Source organism: Suricata suricatta, chromosome 4 (assembly GCF_006229205.1).
Source record: "Suricata suricatta isolate VVHF042 chromosome 4, meerkat_22Aug2017_6uvM2_HiC, whole genome shotgun sequence".
In the NCBI taxonomy this organism is placed as follows: Eukaryota; Metazoa; Chordata; class Mammalia; order Carnivora; family Herpestidae; genus Suricata; species Suricata suricatta.
Genome location: NC_043703.1, coordinates 14,511,714 through 14,526,289, shown reverse-complemented (window position 1 = coordinate 14,526,289; position 14,576 = coordinate 14,511,714). Strand labels below are relative to the sequence as shown.

At 46.1% G+C, this 14,576-nt stretch overlaps 1 long non-coding RNA gene across 4 annotated transcripts in view; it reads right to left on the bottom strand.

Annotated features, from left to right (window-relative positions):
• LOC115290454 overlaps window positions 1-14,576 on the bottom strand; it is a 37,856-nt gene that overhangs the window by 18,893 nt on the left and 4,387 nt on the right. For 2 of the 4 annotated variants that reach the window (XR_003908103.1, XR_003908105.1), the window contains exons 2-4: window positions 10,852-11,016; window positions 9,986-10,097; window positions 5,007-5,272 (exon numbers count right to left, since the gene is read on the bottom strand). This is a non-coding gene — a long non-coding RNA (uncharacterized LOC115290454). Of the gene's footprint in view, window positions 1-2,808; window positions 3,198-5,006; window positions 5,273-9,985; window positions 10,098-10,532; window positions 10,648-10,851; window positions 11,017-14,576 lie in introns of those variants that run through there. The other 2 variants (XR_003908102.1, XR_003908104.1) reach the window with 2 other exon arrangements.

Here is a 14,576-nt window from a genome sequence, read left to right as displayed (position 1 = left end):
GCTCAGTTGGTTAAGCATCTGACTTCGGCTCACATCATGATCTTGCGGTTCATGGGTTCAAGCCCCCTGTAGGGCTCTGCGCTGACAGCTAGCTCAGAGCCTGGAGCCTACTTTGGATTCTGTGTTTCCCTCTCTCTCTGCCCCTTCTCTGCTCACACACACTCTTTCTCTCTTTCAAAAATAAAGACTACAAAAATTTTTTTAACTACTAAAAAATTGTTACCTTTTCACTTTTGAAGGAAAGTAACCCACACAAATGAAACCGTAGCTTTCATTCAAAACAAGTGACATATCTGAAAGTCAACCCAATTATAGCTCTGATTAGTCTTTCTTGTGAGTCCCTATTTCTGGTCATTATTACAGCCTATGATACTGTTCAGTAAATTAAAATATTTGAAAATTAATTTTAAAATATGAAAGTGACCTATAAATACTGTGAAGCCAATTGCTTTTTGGTTTTTATATGCATATATAAAGTAAGAAAGAGGAAAGAGAAAGCAGTGTCCATGCTGGGTATGAATCACGAGCTTCCTTGCTCTCGCCTGGTCCTTCCTCTTCAAAATAAATAAACCATTAAGCTGACAACCTGAAACACCCCTTCAAGCGCCTCCCTATTCTCTTTACTAAGAGTTAGTCGGTGGTATTTTGGTTGCTGAGGGAGACCAAAGCTTGGTCTCAGCCACTGTGGCCATTTTCTGGGGGAATAAGCACTTCACCTTGGCAATCCTTGCTCCAGCGGCATTGCTGACAGAGAACGGAGAAGAGGGGGTGCATTTCAGGGGCTTTATGAATCAGCCGTGGACGAGTCAGTTCAATGGATGAGGCTTTCAATTTCCCCCTTCTACAATGTGAGAAGTATTAGAGATAACGGAGCAGCATCAGACCCATAAATACGGAGAACAAACTGACGGTTGCTGGGGATGGGAATGGACAGAGGAGGAGAAGCGGAGGAGGAGATGCAGGCTTCCGGCTACAGAATGGGTAAGCCATGGGGATGAAAGGCACAGCACAGGAGCTACCATTGAGGAGACTGTGATAGTTGTCAACTATACTCAAATTTAAAAGAATTAAAAAAATGTTTTATGTCTTTTATTTATTTTTGAGAGACAGAGAGAGTGCGAGCAGGGGAGGGTCAGAGAGAGAGGGAGACACAGAATCTGAAGGAGGTCCTAGGCTCTGATCTAGCAGTCAGCACAGAGCCTGACACGGGAATCAAACCCACGAACCATGAGATCATGACCTGAGCTGAAGCCGAACACTTAACCGACTGAGCCACCCAGGTGCCCCTTAAAAGAATTTTTAAATGACCATTAAAAAAACCCCACATTTTCCTAGATACAAAGTCTCACTGATGTTTCCTTTTTTTTGTTTGTTTCCTAGTAATCTCTACCCGCAACAAAGGGCTCAAACTCATGACCCCAAGACAAAGCCTGGCATCCTCTACCGCCTGAGCCGGCCAGGCGCGCTGCCAGCAGGTCCTCTCATTTTCTCAAGAAGAAGACTAAAATGCCACCAGGCCAGGGAGGTGGAAGAACTGGGGTTGGAAAATAAGCTATTTGATCCCAAAGTCTGCGTTCTTAACCTCTACTGTACACTACCTCCATGGTGTCAGCCTTCATTCACTTCCTCGGGGGTCATTGTCCTGTGGCTGTCCCTTCACAGGGTCCCCACCCCATCATACCTTTCTGCCGCCCACCCGTGGCGGGTGGGGAGGGAGCATGGTGGCTGCTCTCAGCCCAGCTCTGGTGTCATACTGGTGCATGATGCCATCTTGTGGCCAAATGGGACAATTGCAGGGATCAATGGTCCATCGATTTGGGACGCTTACTGCTTTATTTTTGGGTGGCTGCAGAGCTCTCTAGCTGTTCTTCCCCCCCCTTTTTTTAAAACAGAGTAACATCAATGTGAATCTGCCCAAATAAATTAATATTCCTGTGTTTACTGACTCACAAGCAGGAATAAGAAGTACACAGGCCAATAGAAATAGCAATGTTGGGATCAGAGGAACAAGAATGTGGCTAAGAGCATTTTATTATTATTAATTATTATTATTATTATTATTATTATTATTATTATTATTATTTTAGTGTTTATTTATTTTTGAGAGAGGGAGACAGATCATGAGTGGGGAGGGAGACACGGAATCTGAAGCAGGCTCCAGGCTCTGAGCTGTCAGCACAGAGCCCAATGTGGGGCTCAAACTCATGAACCTCAAGACCATGACCTGAGCTGAAGTTGAACGCTCAACCGACTGAGTGGCCCACGCGCCCCAGGGAGTATTTTATTATTAACATGATACTGACGCCTCTTTTCCTGGCATATTCAGGGACACACAAGTACAATCATGCACAAGGTATTGTGATAGTAGTGATTTTCCGAACAATACAGCATCGTGAGAACAGACCTCCCCATCTATGTATATTACCAATTTGAATAAATGTCAAACGTAAGACAGTCATATCAAACCCATTACATATCTGCTCATCCTCCCTTGCGTATCTGAGAGTGGTCCGTTACTCTTCTGCGGAAGTCATGACTGAATTCCCTGCCCGGGGACGTGATTTCAGGACCATATGAAGGCACTGTGTTCTCCCCAAGCCTCTGATACATGACTGTGAACGCTGGGAATTTCTTGGATGGAGACCCAAGCCTGTCAAGTATTGTAACATGTGTTTGCGTGTTATTTGGCAATGGGCACTTCTGCCTTAGGAGATAAGGCAGCCACTATGCAGAAGACACTTTTGTTTTAAGTATAGATCGTTCGTCAGAAAGCCGCTCACAACCTATAAACAGAACTAAGAGCATATATTAAATATAACTAGTAAGCAAATCAGCAGTCTGAGAGCCATGCGGAGGTAGGTAGAGTCAAACTATGTAACAGAACAAACAATATTCGCCACAGAGAGAAACGCGGAGAGATCGGGTTGGCAGGCTTGCTCTGAGCTGTCCTCTTTGTCATGTTTACATCAGTCCCACGCTGGCGACGCCCCATAGAGCTCCACTCTGGCCCCACGTGTGCGCTGCCCGAGAAAGGGAGGCGGCGCGCAGAGCGGCTCGGCAGGCTGGCTGGCGAGCCCGAGTCCAGCGTGCACGACCCCGGTCTCTGACCCAGCAGGGGTCCTTGCACCTGCCGTCTGCTGTGGGTGGGCCCCTCGCTCCAGCTGCAACACTGGTCCTCACATCTGCGCTGCCGGAGGCTGATGCAAGAGACAGAGACAGAGACACGGAGAGACAGAGAGACAGAGATGTGGAGAGAGAGAGACAGAACTTTGTGTGACGCAGGATTCAGGCAGTGCGGTCCATACACCCCCTTTGCACCCTGTCCTAAGGGCTGTTGGCCATCGGGCTTGACCCCACTGACCGTGAGATCGTGGCCTGAGCCAATGTCGGACGCGTAACCGACCGAGCCTCCCAGGCGCCCTACGTAACTTTGATAACAAAATGAATCCGTGTTGCCCAAAGTTGGGCGCATGGTGATTGGCGGTGCGGGGCCGAAGCCGTGAGAGCAGGACAGGGGGTGGCTGGGGGTCCCCTGGTGCTCAGTGGACAGAGAGCACACCTCTGCCCATTTCCTGAGTATACACCCCGCTTGAATAGTCAGCTAACAGCACCCTCCGACGGTGAAGACGGCACCAGGCTCTGGTCCAGCGATCCCGCCACGGGCCACACGCTGGAGAGCCAGGCGCCCGGCAGACAACAGCATTAGCCACAGCAGCTGAAACGGAAGCAGCCCGAGCGCGCATCGACGGATGAGTGGACAAGCAAAAGGAGTTATGTCCACACCGCGGAATACTGTTCAGCCTTAAAAAACCCGGACACATGCTAAGGCAGGGACGCTGAACCTCAAGGACGTGGTGCTCGGTGCCGCCCTTTGTAGGACGTGAGGAGAGCGTCAAGTGCGAACCGGAAGGTGGAAAGACGGTTGCCAGGAGCCGGAAGGTGGACCAGTTATTGTTTAACGGGGGTGGAGTTTCCATTTGGGAAGATTAGTTAGTGCTTGCTGATGGGAAAGTATTTAGTGTCACAGAACAGAACACTAAAAAAATGACTAAAATGGGAAATTTTTTGTAAACTATATTTTACTACAATGTAAAAAAAATTTAATGTTTATTTATTTTTGAGGGAGAGAGAGAGAGACAGAGCATGAGCAGGGGAGGGATAGAGAGAGAGGGAGACACAGAATCTGAAACAGGCTCCAGGCTCTGAGCTGTCAGCACAGAGCCCGACGGGGGGCTTGAATCCACCAACTGCAAGATCATGAATGACTTGAGCCAAAGTTGGATGCTTAACTGACTAAGCCACCCAGGTACCCCTATTTGTTTAGTTTGAGAGACAGAGAGAGTGTGAATGAGGGAGAGGCAGAGAGACGGAGAGAGTGAGAAAGAGAGAGAGGATCCCAAGGAGGCTCCACACTGTCAGCGCAGAGCCTGATGCAGGGCTTGGTCCCACAACCATGAGATCATGACCTGAGCCAAAGTCGGATGCTTAATCAACTGAGCCACCCAGGTGCCCCTACAATTTAAAGGCTAAAGATATATAAACTCGCCTAAGATCACACCAGCTGGTGGGAGTCCAACCCAGCTCTGCCATTTGCAAAGCCCCTGCCCATTCCTTGCCACCACAGTGGGCATGGGTGCCATCAGAGAAGCAGATGTTGACCTGGTCATGCCTATCATTTTCCCCTTATCAACCCAGCCACCTTGAGCCTCTTGCTCAACTGCACCTGGCTTGACAATGGGACCGTCTTCGTGCGACAGAATTCTATTTTTAAATTCCAGGTTGAGAGTTGATTCACTACAAAATAATCAAGAAAAGGCAGCTCCAACACCAAATGATGGTATGATTATGAGATCATCATCCAGAATCCTGTCTAGAATTCACTCAAATCCATATTAATTGAGAAAGATGCGTGGAGAGAGGACGAGGTTTTGACAAGGAGTCCAGAGACGGGGATTCGTTTCTGGAAGGAGCTGTCAAGTGGTATGAAACATTGAACTGGCACAAACCTTGGCCTTGAAAGATCCTTAATCTTCCTAAAGAAGCCAGAAAGTTTCTCAGGGGACATTCCGGAGGTTTTCTGGAAGCCAGCAGGCTGACACAAGGCACGCCATATCCCACCTTGTTTCTCCGTCCTGGCACGTACGGCTCTGGAGCCGTCTCACCAGGCTTCCATCCTACTCAGGGGGGTTGGAGGGGGTGTCAGCCCGAAGTCAGGAAGGTCCGGGGATGTGTTAACCAATGACGACAAAGAAGGCTAGAGGTCTGGAAGGTGCTAAAAAAAAAAAAAAAAAACCGTTAATCCCAGACCCATATAGACAAACAGGGAGACACCCGGGCTGGTATCTGACGTCCGCAAGGAACAGGTGGAGACAGATCTGCAGCCAGAAGTACTGAAGTCCGTGAGCGTTAGGGCAGAGCAGTTCTCTGAATGCGGGCGGGGCGCCGGGGGACTCCCCTACTCAATCTGTGTTAGTCACTCACGATCTTGAGACTCTGTTTTAGGTCCTCGCTGTAATGTGTGCTCTATCTCACAATAAAGAGGAGGAAAGGTGCGCTCGCTGTATGTGCATAAGGACTGGGGTGCATTGTGCTTCTGATTTTCGTAACTGGTCGGGCTGTGGTCCGTCTGCGTCGCTGTGGTTCAGTTAGGAGCTGAAGAGGAGGCTGTTACAGGTTTCATGCTCTGCTCCTTTGAGGTTTCAGGGTGTTTGTGTTACCGCTGTGGTCTGTCTGGGCTTGGAAGCCTGACTCGGGGCCGCTCTGGCCTACACCCACCCCTCCGGGGATGCGCAGGAGGAATGTACCCAAAGGGTCTTCAACTGTGCATTCAAGGGCAGATCTGGGCGACATTGAACATCAAGAGAACCAGCACAGCTCATGTGGTCTGGACCTAGTGAAGGCTCTTCCAGGACTTTCTGGCACACAAAAGTGCTTAGAACAACACCTAACCGTGTTTATTTATTTACACGAGAAAGCCCTGCGTCTTTCTATCCTGGATAAAAGCCAAATCAAGCAGTCTGATTCCACTACGTATGGTGGCACTTGACCAATTTGAAAGCAGGAAGGACTGGGCGAAGACATTGGCTGTTTGGAAAACTCAGTTCAGATCTACAAATACGGCTCTTCCTAAGCGTAGCACCATGCATCCGACTTACTGAATAAAGGGACAAATAATTCAATAACACTTTTTTTTTTTAATATAACCACCACAATCCCAGACTGGATTGCTTTGTTAATTTACCCCAGCACTGATTGCTTCAGCAGACCTCCATTCAATTTACCTCCTCGAAAGAGCCCATTATATTTTCTTGAAAGCCACTTAAAAGTGAGGGTAGTAAAGCAAAAACACATTTGGCAAGACAATACATTTTGTGATTTCCTGCAATAAAACTAGTCATGGCTTGTAATTAGTGTCATATCAGAAATAGATGTGGGACATCTATGTCCTGATTTTAGATAATTTTCAGTGTCCCCGAGCAAGAAATACAGTTTTTGTTCATGATGAGTTTTGCTAAAGGTTTACTAGGAACACGGAGCACTTTATCTCCCCTGATACGCCCCGTGTCAACATCTCACTATTTCTCAGCATATCTGATAGCGGTGATATCTTAAGCAAAGGGTTTAAGAGATTGGTTTTTCCCTAAGTCCAAGTAGAGAATAATTTTTTCCAGGTAATTCAAGACCTAAAATGAAAGTATGTGTCTTGAGATCCACTTTATCTCCATTGGCATCATCCCCTTTACCTTCCTGCTGCCTTAAAACACTAACATTTCTATTGCCCTGTGATGTTGTGAGGAATTGATAAACTTACTCTAAAATGCATGTAGGAAAATAAAAGTCCACCCAAATTAAAGTTTATATAGTTTTGAAAGTTTTCTTAAAGAAATTAGGTGTGAAAGTGAGTTTTTTTAAGTTTGTTTATTTTGAGAGAGAGAGAGAGAGCATGTGCAAGTGGGGGAGGGAAAGAGAGAGAAGGCGGGAAAGAATCTCAAGCTGTCAGCATGAAGCCCAACATGGGGCTCGAACTCACAAACCATGAGATCATGACCTGTGCTGAAGTCAGACGCTTAACCGACTGAGCCACCCAAGCGCCCTGAAAGTGAGTATTTTTGAAAATAAGAAAAGAAAGCACAACAAAATACTGGAGATCATGGAGATTCAAGGCCCCTTCTTATTAGATCTCTTTATACAGTTCACCAGATGAGCTTACTTAGAGATGCTGGCTGATGGCAGCCTGCCTTTCTTTCCTCACCCAGAACATTCTAGGACTTCCAGCTCCTCTCAGGAACCCCAGGGTGTGTGCAAATGAGGAGGTTTGAAGCTTGCACACAGCTTTGAGGCAAAAATATCTGTGATCCATGGGTAGTGAAATCAGTCTTTTTTGAGAGAGAGAAAGAGAGAGAGAATCCCCCAAGGGGAAGAGAGAGAGGGAGAGAGAGAGAAGTGGGGCTCACCAGAGGCTCATGCTCACCCAAAGCAGGGCTGGTGCTCACCCAATGTGGGACTTGAACTCACAAACCATGAGATCATGACCTGAGCCATAGTCAGATGCTTAACAGCTGAGGCACCCAGGTGCCTTGTGAAATCAATCTTAAGAAGGCAGGGCAGGGATGTTGAGGCCACTGAGGCAGGCTGTGGGGGTGCAGAGCTTGGGTTTCCTCCCTGTGAAGAACTGAGAGCCGGAGGAGTCCTGGCCGACACAGGCCTGCTTCTGCCCGGGCTCCGGAGAGCGGCGCAGAAGTGGGGGTGGGAGGGAGACAGGCCTGCAGAGAACAAACGGAACAAATCTGCATACACCCTGCTGCAGAAGAGCACCTGCCTGCGGTCACAGAATGGTCTGGAAAGCTGACTGCTTTGCTTCTGAGTGATGGATGCCTTCACACACACAGTTCTCAATCTGTGTTGTTTAAAATTTTTTTAATGTTTTATTTATTTTTGATACAGAGAGAGACAGAGCATGAGAGAGGGAGGGGCAGAGAGAGGAGACACAGAACCGGAAGCAGGCTCCAGGCTCTGAGCTAGCTGTCAGCACAGAGCCTGATGCAGGGCTCAAACCCACGAACGTGAGATCAAACCTGAGCCGAAGTCAGAGGCTTAACCAACTGAGCCACCCAGGCGCCCCACAGTCTGTGTTGTTTTAAGTCATCACTACATCCAATGTAGGGCTCGTACTTACAACCCTTAGATCAAGTGTCGCGTGACTGAGCTAGCCAGGCACCCCTCCATATGCACTGTTACTGTTTCTGTGATTTCCTATTTCTTCTCCCCCAACATTTTAGTTTGAAAATTTTCACGCCAGAGAACTTGAAATTATAACACAAACAACAGCCTTCATCCATAGTCAGCAAATCAACAGCCAATCAAATAACCTTCGTCCGTATTCAGCAAACACCAACATCTTGCTTTATATACTTGATTTGCTTTATGTACCTCATTTTTCAGAACCATTGGAAAGCAAGCTGCAGATGCCTCAACCTTACTCCTAAATACTTATTTTTTTAATGTTTATTCATTTTGAGAGAGAGAGAGAATGTGAGCGTGTGGGGGGGGGGAGGAAGGGCAGAGAAGGAGAGAGAGTCCCAAGTAGGCTCCTCGCTGTGAGCACAGAGCCCCTAAGTCCATCTTATGAACAGTGTGATCATGACCTGAGTTCAAACCAAGAGTTGACTGAGCCACACAGGTGTGCCCTAAGTATGTCCATCCATTTAAGAACAAGGACATTTTCCCAGATGACCACAGGGGCACTCTCACACCTGAGGGAAATACTGTTGCTACACTAATGGTGTCTATATAGCCAACCTATAGATTTTCCAGATTATTCTAATAATGTCAGGTGCAGCCTTAAACAAAAGGATCAGTCCAATTCAGGATCCAGTCAAGGATTTACATGGCTTTGGTCTTCAGGTCTCTTGGGCCAGCTTCCACGGAAGCAGAACTTCTGCCTGGGCATCACACGGACGGACGTGATGTTTGACCTGCTACAATTTAAAGCAATTCTATGTCTTCAGAAACTGAAGGGAAGCAATAGGCTTCATCTGAAGACTGAAAATTTAAGGTATTATTTTGTGTGTTTCATATCAAAGACTTTTTTTAAGCTTATTTATTTTGAGAAAGAGAGATCATGTAAGTGGGGGAGGGGTAGAGAGAGAGGGAGGGAGAGAGAGAATCTCAAGCAGGCTCCAGATTGTCAGAGCAAAGCCCAACGTGGGGCCCAAACTCATGAAGTGTAAGACTATGACCTGATCCGAAGTCTGCCGGTTCACTGACTGAGTCACCCATGGGCCCCTCGTACAAAGACTTTTTATAACATATAATTTACCATTCTTTACCAGAACTGATGGACTCAAAGATGCTTTGTTGAAGGTAGTTTTTTTAAAAAATGTTCTTTCTGGGAAAAATATGTTGTCTGGCTTTAATAAAATTTCTGTCAAGACCACCATGCCCTGGGGCACCTGGGTCATTCAGTTGGTTAAGTGTCCGACTCTTAATTTTGGCTCAGGTCTTGATCCCAGGGTTGCAGGATCAAGCCCCACATTGGGCCCCAGGATGAATGTGGAACCTACTTAAGATTCTCTCTTTCTCCCTCTGCCTTTCTTCCCCACTCGCAGCCTCTCATGCTCAAAAAAAAATCATTAAAAAAACCATGTCCTTATTATGTTTTAAGAATTATATGCATCTACAAAATCTTTCTGATAAAATGAACAATAAAAATTATTTGCTATTTTAAAAAAGCAGAAAGAGAGGACTTTCCTACCAGATATTAGGACATATCTAGAAATGGAAGTCTTGAAAACGGGATAGTTTCTATTACTAGCCGAATACACAAACGGCCCAGGAAATTGGAACAGAGATATAGCCCCTGTGTTTACACAAGAACTTAATATGGGATGGAATCACAACGATAATGAGAAAAGCTTGGCTTGTTTAGCAGGTGGGGTGTGTGTGGAAACGGGCTTATAATATGGAAACAAAGCTGGGTCCTCACCTTGAGTCACACAGTGACAGACTCCGGATGCATTTTACCTGCAGGCGACAGGCACGTTTCCACAATTATATATTTGAAATGCATGTAGCCAGATGTGTTTTGGAATTCAAACCTGTTCAGATTTAAAAGGGCAAGACGGTATAGTATCATACATATTACATAATACCCCCCACTGGATTTCGGGGAGCATCCCACAGTCAGACACCTCAGTATTTCTGTAGTGAATCATGTGAAGTCTAAAGTAGACTCAGCTTGGTTCCAGGAGCATTTTGTCACCAAGTATGTTTGGGGGCTGTGCTGCGTATCTAGAGCCACCTTTTTTCCTTCTCCCCCTTGCACTGTGCCTGGGAGGTGGTCTCTTTGGACCAGAGGGCTCCGACACCCTCTAGCAGAGGGAAGAGGAGGAGCGAAGGGCGGGGTTTCCCAGGCTGGCTCGGGCTCTGCCCCCCCCCCCCCCCCCCCCCCCCCCCCCCCCCCCCCCCCCCCCCCCCCCCGCCCATGAGGGACTCAGCTCTGGCAAGGCGGCCTTCTCTGTAACACCTGTCACCTGGTTCCGAGAATCAGGGCCTTCCCCTCGCCTCTTCTGACCATGGCACTGTCTTATTGCACTTGGGCTGTCTACTCCATTGTTCCTGCCTGGGAGCAACGCGTCAACGGCTGGGGACACGTGGATTGTCGTGACCGTTGGTGTGGGCACGCTGCAGTGTCCAGCGGCGACCAGAGCTGCTGACACACACCCTACAGGGCACCGGGCAGCTCCTCCCAATGTAGAATTATGGTTTGGCCCCAAATGTCAATAGTGCTGAGTTTGTAGAACCTTTTCTACACTTTGAATAAAGTCCCTTATTAAAGTCTTCTCGAATTACCCAGTGTGAGTGTGCCATCCACTTCTAGCTGACAGACACAGCGCCAGTTTTGGGAAAGCCTGGATCCGTGGATTTCAGAATTGTGCACCCCAGATTATGAACTGCAGAAGCCTCGAGAGCGGGGCATCTTGCTCTCCTAGAACAACGAAGGACTCTAAGCAGAACCTGAAAAGCACAGAATACAGAGGGATATGGTCACGTTCGAATTGTGCGGCTGTTAGTCCCAGGAAGGACGCGCAGACAAATGGAAGGATGGCAGGTTAGGGGAGGAGATCTGAAATGTCTAATACTGGTAAGGGGCTATCTCCAGAGAGACTATTTATAGACAGAAATATTTAATTTTTATTGCTAGTTGTTAGAAGAATATTTTACAGTGCCCTAATTATGCTCTGGAGTCAAGATATTGGCGAAAGAGCTTTAAGAAATCCAGTTAAAATCTTATTTCATTTTATTTTTTTAAGTTTATTTATTTTGAGAGAGAGAGAGTGCATGAACGCACAAGCAGGGGAGGGGCAGAGGACCTGAACAGTCTCTGTGCTGACAGCAAAGAGCCTGATGTGGGGCTTGGACTCATGAATTGCGAGATCATAGCCTGAGCCAAAGTCAAATGCTTAACCAACTGAGCCACCCAAGTGCCCTAAAGTCTTATCTTAATGATATAAGAAAATGGGTAAAGTTTTTTTGGGGGGTGGTTTTTCATTTCAAATTCCTTGATTTTCATCTTTAAAAATTTTTTTAAATGTTTTATTTATTTATTTATTTATTTATTTTTAATGTTTTATTTATTTTTGATACAGAGAGAGACAGAGCATGAGAGGGGGAGGGGCAGAGAGAGAAGGAGACACGGAACCGGAAGCAGGCTCTAGGCTCTGAGCTAGCTGTCAGCACAGAGCCTGACGTGGGGCTCGAACCCACAAACATGAGATCTGACCTGAGCTGAAGTCGGAGGCTTAACCGACTGAACCACCCAGGCACCCCTGATTTTCATCTTAATTGTAGAATTAGGCACACCTTTTCTGGGAATTTAACTCACAGTATGATGGAGAAAAATATAATGTATGGGAAAAGACATTTATCAGATGATCTTCTTTTTTTTCTTAAAAAATTTTTTATGTTTTTTATTTATTTTTGAGAGACAGAGACAGCGCAAGCAGGGGCGGGTCAGAGAGAGAGAGAGGTACAGAATCTGAAGCAGGCTCCAGGCTCTGAGCTAGCTGTCAGCACAGAGCCCGACGCAGGGCTCGAACCCACAAACTGTGAGATCATGACCTGAGCTGAAGTCGGACGCTCAATTGACGGAACCACCCAGGCACCCCATTATTTTTTTTTTCAAGAGAAAGCTCTTTCCACTAAAAACATGCAACTAATTTCCAGAAGACTCTAAATAGGAATTGAGACTAGGCTGCACAGCAAAATCTACACAAATCTGAAATTCCAGGAATCTCCTCATTTGGGATAGATTCACTTATTGTTATTTCCTGATAGGTTATTTGATTTTTTAAAAGGTAATCTCTATGCCCAATGTGGAGCTCAGATTCACAATTCAAATCGAAAGTCACATGTTCTATCAACTGAGCCAGACTGGTGCCCCAGATTATTTGATTTTTAGAGATACTTTTAAACATAAGTGTTTACTTTTTTACATTTGGCCACTTCTTTTTCTTGGATAGTGTGGATTAGGTATCCTATACAACCTTCCTGGAACAAAATACCTATAGTCACTATAAAGAAACTCTTGAGGGGCACCTGGGTGGCTCAGTCAGTTCAGCATTCCACTTTAGCTCAGGTCATGGTCTTACAGTCCTTGGGTTCAAGCCCCATGTTGGGCTCTGTGCTGACAGCTTGGAGCCTGGAGCCTATTTCAGATTCTGTGTCTCCTTCTCTCTCTCTCTCTACTCCTCACCCATTTGTGCTGTCTCTCTCTCTCTCTTAAAAAAAATTAAAAAGAAAACATTCAAGGGGCATGTGGGTGACTCAGTCAGTTCAGTGTCTGACTCTTGGTTTTAGCTCAAGTCATGAATTAATGATTTGTGAGTTCAAATCCAGCATCAGGTTCTGTGCTGACAGTGCAGAGCCTGCTTGGAATGCTTTCTCTTCTTTTCTCTCTTTGCACCTCCTCCTCCACCACCACCGCCCCCTCCCCCATACTCTCTGTTTCTTTCTCAAAATAAATAAATTTAAACATTTTTTTAATTCAAAAATATTTATTTTTTATTAAAGTTTATTTATTTTTATTTTGAGACAGAGAGAGAGACAGACAGACAGACAGCTTGAACAAGGGAAGGGTATAGAGAGAGGAAGAGAGAGGAATCCCAAGCAGGCTTTGTGCTATTAGTGCAGAGACCAATGAAGGGCTCAAGCCCATGAACCCTGAGATCATGACCTGAGCTGAAATCCAGAGTTGGATGCTTAACTGAGCCACGCAGGCGCCCCTTGAAAATATTTTTGAATGCATACCTGAGCTAGTAAGAAAGCAAAGGAAATCTTTAGAGACAAGAAATGAAGAGGAAGCACAAATACAGAAAGGTGAGCCAGCTTTGAAGCCAATGCGACCCTGGAGGATCCCTGGTCACCAAGATTTTAATTCTCAATTGGCCAAAATGGGGGCTTCTAGAGCCAGGCAATGTTCGAGTCTGGGTCAGAGAACTCTGAAGCTGTTCCCACCCCAGAGTAATGACTGCAGTGGACAAAATGAAAAAAAGCAGTGCTTCACCACCTCTGTCACTATCGCCATCACTGTCCCCTGGGTCACGGTAAAGGAGTGTCCTGTTTCAACCTTGGATTTGAGTATGGGGACAAAAGGAAGTGACCTGAGAATTTATAACCACACATTGGGTATAGCACTAGAACTCACACTAACTTACTGGCCAGTAAAAGATAATTTAGTGTAAAGCAGTCCAGGGTTGGGGTGCCTCTGTGGCTCAGTCAGTTGGGCGTTCAACTTCAACTCAGGTCATGATCTCAAGGTCTATGAGTTCTAGCACCATTTTGGGCTCTGTGCTGACAGCTCAGAGCCTGGGGCCTGCTTCAGATTCTGTCTCCCTCTTTCTCTCTGCCTGTCCCCCACTCATGCTCTCTCTCTCTCTAAAATAAATAAACATTTAAAAAATTAAAAAAATAATTAATTAAATATCTGTACTCACAGGATGCCTGGGTGGCTCAGTTAGTTAAGCATTTGACTCTTGGTTTCAACTCAGGTCATGATCTCCTGGTTCATGGGTTTGAGTCTCCCTACTGGGCTCTGTGCTGACAGCGTGGAGCCTGCTTGGGATTCTCTCTCATCATCTTTCTCTCTCTCTCTCAAAAATTAATAAACATTAAAAAAATAGTCCTGGGTTGATAGCTCACCTACAAAACAGACGGAAGCAAATATAAATTCTATCTAGGAGAACAAATGTCCAACTCAAGCCTCAAAACATTTCCATGAGAAAGTTTCCAGGAACATGAGCTTACAATCACAAATCACAAAGCACATGTGGTTTTTGTTTGTTTTGTTTAAAAAAAATTTTTTTTAATGTTTTACTTATTTTTGAGACAGAGACAGAGCATGAGCGGGCAGGGCCAGAGAGAGAGGGAGACACAGAATCAGAAGCAGGCTCCAGGCTCTGAGCTAGCAGTCAGCACAGAGCCCGACGCAGGGCTCGAACCCACAAATGTGAGATCGTGACCTGAGTTGAAGTCGGACACTCAACCGACTGAGCCACCCAGGCGCCCCTGTTTGTTTT